This window comes from Hydractinia symbiolongicarpus, chromosome 10 (assembly GCF_029227915.1).
Source record: "Hydractinia symbiolongicarpus strain clone_291-10 chromosome 10, HSymV2.1, whole genome shotgun sequence".
Lineage (NCBI taxonomy): Eukaryota > Metazoa > Cnidaria > Hydrozoa > Anthoathecata > Hydractiniidae > Hydractinia > Hydractinia symbiolongicarpus.
In genome coordinates this window covers 26,461,835-26,468,884 of record NC_079884.1, presented here as the reverse complement: position 1 = coordinate 26,468,884, position 7,050 = coordinate 26,461,835, and positions in this window count along the sequence as shown.

The window sequence follows — 7,050 nt, the reverse complement described above, 5'->3', positions numbered from 1 at the left end:
TCACTAGAGGGAAGGCCATCAACGACAATGAGCACGAGCTGTTGACATTGCCTCCAAGACTTAGTGGTCTTGGACTCAAAAACGTATGTCAGACAACCCAATCGAGCACGACAACTCCAAATCCCTAACAAGAAAACTACAAAACGAAATCCTCAGGATGTCTGAAGAAGAGGAAGAAGTGACAAAAAGTTCCGCCATGATTAAAATTCCAAGACGCCTTACATATCAGGTATAGCTGGTCGCTTCCAAGACTCCCAACGGAATTTGTATGCGGAAGCCGTTTCGACATAGCACACGCGTTATCGTGCAAGAAGGGAAGCTTCGTTACGTTACGACATAACGAAATTCGTGATTTAACGTCAATCATGTTAAACGAAGTCTTCCTTGACGTCAGAAGGGAACCGAGGCTTGTCGAAATGGATGGTGAACACCTGACGCACCGGACAATGAACAGAAGCCAAGAAGCGCGACTCGACATCAGCGCTACGGGTTTCTGGACTCTTGTACATAGAGCATTTTTTGATATCAGGGTCTTTGACCTAAATACTCAGAGGTACAGGGTCTGGAGCTCGAAAAATGCTCCAAAAGGAATGAAGGGGAGAAGAAAAGGCACTACAATAAACGTGTGAACAACATCGAGAATGGTACCTTAACGCCTTTGGTGTTTTCGACGAGTGGTAGCATGGGTCGTAAGTGTAAAACATTTTACACACGTTTGTGCGAGATGATGGCTGAGAAAAAAGGTGAAAAACCTCAAAGAGTAACAGACTTCATACGAACGAAGCTATCGTATAGCCTTTTCCGATCGACATTGCTGTGTTTAAGAGGCTCACGCTCACTAAAGATCGAATACAGCCTGAGTGACATTCATCTGGCCATCTCTCTTTCGAAAGTTGGAGGCAATGAGTATTTACCTTATTCATTTTTTTATTAATTCATTTAATGGTTTTAGTATTGAAGTAAGACAGGATATGTATAATTATGTGAAAAAAACCCAGCGGAACACCGAAAAAAAAAAAGAAAAAAAAAAGAAAAAGTTACCGGCACCGAATCGAAGATTGCGAAAATGCGAAAAATACGTTAATCAAAATGCGAAAAATGTAATCACTGTTTTAAATGTGGCAAAGCTGGACATTTTCGCGTTGAGTGCACATATCAAGAAAAACCAGTAAGTGTTGTTTCGGACGGGAGTAAACCAACTCTTACTAACCATGTATATATGAAACCTGTTAATGATTCCCGTTTGTGTACTGCTATATAACTGCTGATAATTTCCAAACCAACCGATCGCCAGTATCCGTGAATTTATTGGAGAAGGAGCCTCAAAGCTGCCAATAATTCAAATGTTGGGATCCACGGAGTCGCTGTGATGAAAATTGCACTGAAAAATGGACCACCATGTACCGATCCATTCCTGGTAACCGATTCAAGCATCGACCAACCGATAATCGGCTTTAATGTCATCAACACCTAATCAATAGTTCTAATGAACAGCCAGTAGCAGAAACGCTTAACCTTTCTTCAAAAGTCACGAGTTCTTTTCTATCAGTTATGAAGGATATAAGTGACAATCCAAGTACAGTTTCTGTAGTTCAGTTGAATAAGCCTCTTTTTAAAACACCATATAGGAGTGCAGAGTGAAAATTAAAATTTCAAATTGTAAGACTGTGCCAGTGATATTTGAACCTCTCATTGTTGATCAGAATTTGAAGGTCGGAGAAGTAGTGGCAAAGTTGGCACTAGGAAAGTCAGTGACAATCACAGTTCCTTTTCAAAGTTTTACTGGTAGTGAGATTAGATTGAAATCCAGAACACCAGTACTTGAAATCCAGTACTTTGAATCAAATATCAACAGTTTTTTCGTTAGAGTTACAGGGACAATGGACCCATTTAAGTCCCCAACTTTCAACACACACATCGCCTACATCTATGTCCAATTCCTCGGTTTAAGTCGACAACATGTCTAGGTCGGATAATTGGTTACCGCCAGCGAATCTTGAGCATTTAACACCATCTCAGCAAAAGGAAGTTCACGATATCTCATCGCCGAAAAAAAAGCCTTTTCTAGGGATAAAAATGACACCGGTAGAATTTAAAATCTGAAGCGGAAATTAGAGCTCTCAGACAACACCCAGGTATGGCAAAGATATTGCTCGATCCCAAAACCACCATGATGAAGTAAAAACTTACCAAAAGGACTTGCTGACCAACCAGTGGATAAACACGTTGTACTCATCGTATCCTAGTCCTATGGTATGCGTGCGATGGCAATCTTTGTCTTTGTATCGACTATCCTCGGTTGAACAGCAAAATCATACCTGACAAAATGCCTCTACCCCGTGTATTCAAGATATCCTCGATGGTCTTGGAGTGAAATCCTGGTTTGCTTTATCCACAAGGACTCTAGGCATTACACTGCTTTCTCGACACCTTGGGCACTGTATGAGTGGTTACGGATTTCTTTTGGTCCTAATAACGCACCACCCGCATTTCAGCGTTACAGGAATGAGTGCTTAGTAGGATTTCGAGATATTATCTGTATACCTTACTTGGACGATATCCTATGTTACAGCAACAACTTTGAGGAGCATAAATCTAATCTACGAAAAGTCTTGCAACAACTAAAAGAGCATGGGATTAAGCTTAATCCAAAAAATGTTGCCTTTTTAAAAGAGAGGTCAAATATCTTGGAAAAGTAATTGATGACACTAGTTACCGCAATGACTATGTCAACACGGAGGCATTGGACAAATTGTTGGAACAACCAAAAACGGTCAAAGATTAACGTCTAGAGTTAGGTGTTATTGGATACTGTAGGTCATCGATAAAAGATTTCTAAAGAATAACAAAACCATTATATGATTTGTTATCGAAAGGTTTACAGTGCAGTACAACTAGCAAGTAAACGTTCCAATAAACGAACTGCTGGTCACAAATCGTCGTCGGAATCCATCGTGTGGGAACCTAAACATGAAAAGATTATTCTGTATTTATTAGTGAAACAACTCAAATCACCAAAAGTTATGAGCTATCCAGAAGAAAATCTCAAGAAAAAGTAGACTACTGGCAAGATACTGCCAACAGATGTTTATAAACTCTGAAGGAATATTAATTAAAAAAAACACAACTGCAAACCAGATTGTTCATCCCACATGTTATCATAGGATGGTGTTCAAGGAGATATCTGGGATATGATCGCGTGATTGAATTAGCACGGAGGAGATTTTACTGGCCTGGCATGGCTAGTGATGTCAAAATGTTTATTTTCAAGAAATGCAAGTGCATAAAGGATAAAAAGCCAAACATTGAACAAAGAGCACCATTAGAGCCCATATCAACATCAGGAGTCAATGGAAAGGCCTACTGTAGAGTACCTGCATCTTGACAAAGCAAAAAGAGGATATGAGTAAATGTTGGTAATCACTGACCACTTTACCCGCTTTACCCAAGCCTATCCTACCAAGAATAAGTCAGGCAGAGCGGCAGCTGAAAAGATGTTCAATGAATTCATTTTATCGTACGGATTTCCCAAACGCATACACCATGACCAAGGGAAGGAGTTTGACAACAAACTCTGGAAAAGACTGCAGGAATTAAGTGACATGGAATCCTCAAGGACAACTCCATATCACCCAATGGGCAATGGCCAATGTGAAAGGATGAATCACACAATCATAAATATGCTTAAGACTGTGGAAAAATACAAGAAAGAAAAGTGAAAAGACCACATTAAACACCTTGTCTTTTCCTACAATAGCACAGTGCACAAAAAAACTGGACTTACACCGTTTTACCTAACGTTTGGACGCCATAACAGATTGCCAATTGACTTGACGTTCGCTCTAAAAGAAGAAATTGAGGACCACCATACTTCTACAGAAAAATAGAAAAGATTTATTTAACAAGCCTGTCTTGCTTCATCCAAGTCTGCTAAATCAGGACAAAAGAATTATTACAAAAAGATTTATGATGCTATACTTGCAGTTGGAGACAGGGTTCTACTTGTAACCTTAAAGAACGAGGTTAGACCGGAAAACTAAAATCCTATTGAGAAAAAGATGTTTACGCAATAATCGCACAGAAACTCAATTTACCTGTGTACAAAATAAGATCTGGATCTGGCAAGACCAATGTGGTACACCGAAACCTTTTACTTCAATGCAATCAGCTACCAGAGGTAAACACGCCTTCTCCTCTTCATCATGTAGAGGGTAGTCAGGATCTAATGGACACAAGCTCTCCTGAGGTGGGACAGAGAAATCATCAACACGACTCCTCAACTAAAAGAAATGATACCGCCAAGCTCTCCTGAGTCGGGAGAGGAGGAGATTCATCAGTGACCCTAACGAACAAGAAAACGAAGACATGCGACAAAGAAGGAAATCCAACATACGAAGAACTGTAAATATTGAGTTAAGAAACATTGAGGTTAAAAAAAGAAAAAAAGAAAGTTATGTACATAATGTGTTAACTACTTCCGTCTTTTTACTATCTTCTGGCGTTTTGTATATGGCAGGATAATGCTTTTTAAGTTAGAGATTAATCTAATAACCAGGCAAACAATTTTTCTTCACTTATATATAACCAGAAATAGAAGTAATGTCAAATGGACGAATGATTCAAAATTGAAATGGAACTAAATGATCAATTGTCATCGACACTCAACAGAATGATAGGGTAAAAGTCTAAGGGTAAAAAAAATCATAACAAAAATACACAAAATTTAGGAAAAACGGAACTTAAATAAAAATACAAACTGCGTAATCACGTAGTAAATTGATTGTCAAATTTGTACCTCTCTCTAGAGGTGCCTTGTTACAGTAGTGATGTAGCTAGCCAAACTTATTTCTAAAGATTAAGGCATGGATGCCTGAATTATTTTATCCCCCCTCTTGTTTATGGTGCACAAGTATCTGGCAACGACAGAGAGGGTAGAGAATAATTCAGGTATAGATGCCAGAATTAAAATGTCCTCCCTGCCAATATGGTCGCATAAATAGCTGGCAACGCAATAGAGGGTACAGAACAATTCAGGTATGGATGATTGAATTACATTGTACCCCTTTCCTTTCTGTGCCTATAAATATCTGGCAACGCCATAAGGGGTACAGAATAATTCAGGTATGTGTGTTTTAATTTTAATGTACCCCCTCCCGTTCTTGCCGCATAGATATCTGGCAACACCAGAGAGGGTACAGAATAATGCATGTATGAATGCCTAAATTGTAATGTACCCCCTTCCATTCTGGGCGCATAAATGTTTGGCAACGCCATAAAGGCTACAGAATAATTCCGGCATCCATACCCAAGTTACTTTTTGTATCCCAAAAAAGACAGGTCAACTGCAAGTTACTGGGTGCAGATACAGGAATATTTGGATATAGGGATATACAAATGCAAAGCTGCTGTCAGTAAAACACATTAAAGTTCTATTTTTCTGCCTGAGAGAATGTGTTTATTACAAGCTCGTGAGCTTGTATTAAAACGCAAATGTGTCCTACGGGAATGGAAATTTTTGCCTCTCTGAGCACCGACACGGGAGTTGTCGTGTGTTCGAATCTCAACTTGGTAACTATTTTTCCTTTTTTTTTTTCCTTTTTCTTTTTTAAAAAGATAAGAAAAGGGTTCAAAAGCCTTATTTAACTAACTGGTAAAGTAAAGGTGTTTGCACCAAACTTTTCAAAAGTGAATGTAGGCAGAATTAACTGAATTACTGAATTTAGCAAATTTTAGGTGGGGTTTGTGGTCTTTCTTCTTCCTGGGTTCACCAAAGACGGACCCATCGAAAATTAAAATATCGAGGAATTTTCCGTTCAAAAAGATCTCACAAATCAATTTTGAAATATAACTGCGTAGTATTATTGCGTATCTGAATAGTAAAATATGTCGTGCCTAACTTCGTAACAAAAGTCACAATTTGATAGACAGCTTTTTGTAAACTTTATTCGCGAGGTTGTTTGCGTATATCATACGTCTTGTTTTCCTTTAATATTGCCGTAAAATGTATGTCTAATATGTTAGGTTTTCTGTCGTTACGGCGCGACGTCAATAACACTACTTTACAATATATATCCTATAATAAATTTGTTAATCCACTACAGCGCACCTACAGCTTTGAGGTAAAATTACTTGGAAACAAGGTGCTGACGTCAATGATTTTTCACCGTGTGGGTAACTAGGGACCACCTAGGACAAATTTGGGTAAGTTTCCGCAACCTGATTCCCCAAATCCGTTTTGGAGTGGAGAGGTTGATGACGTCATCAAAATTTTTTCAACCCCATAGGGTTTCAAGATCTATACGATGAAGGCGACGGGTATGCAAATTTATGCTATTTTGAGATGTTACGAGTTAACAAAATTTTAAGAACATTTTTTAAGTATATGAACAGGACAGTGCTGACGTCATCAAAAGTTAAATGCAACTTTTTATTATTTTTCTCTGTCTAAGTGGATTTTGGACCGACCATATCGACTAGTTACGGTATATTACTAAGTATTACAGTGTACTACCAAATACCTAAACAGTACTGCAAAGTATTACAGTATATTACTAAGTACTACAGTGTATTAATAAATACTACAAGGTATTACAGTATACTACCGAATACTACAAGGTATTACAGTGAATTACTGAATGCTACAAAGTATTACAGTGTATTACCGAATACTACAAAATATTACAGTATATTACTAAGTATTACAGTGCATTACTAAATACTACAAGGTATTACAGTGTATTATTGAATACTACAAGGTATTACAGTATATTACCCAATACTACAAGGTATTACAGAATATTACCGAATACTACAAAGTATTACAGTGTATTACTAAATACTACAAGGTATTACAGTATACTACCGAAAATTACAAGGTATTACAGTGTACTACAAGGTATTACAGTGTATTACCGAATACTACAAGGTATTACAGTGTATTACTGAATACTACAAGGTATTACAGTATACTACCGAATATTACAAGGTATTACAGTGTACTACAAGGTATTACAGTATACTACCGAATATTACAAGGTATTACAGTGTACT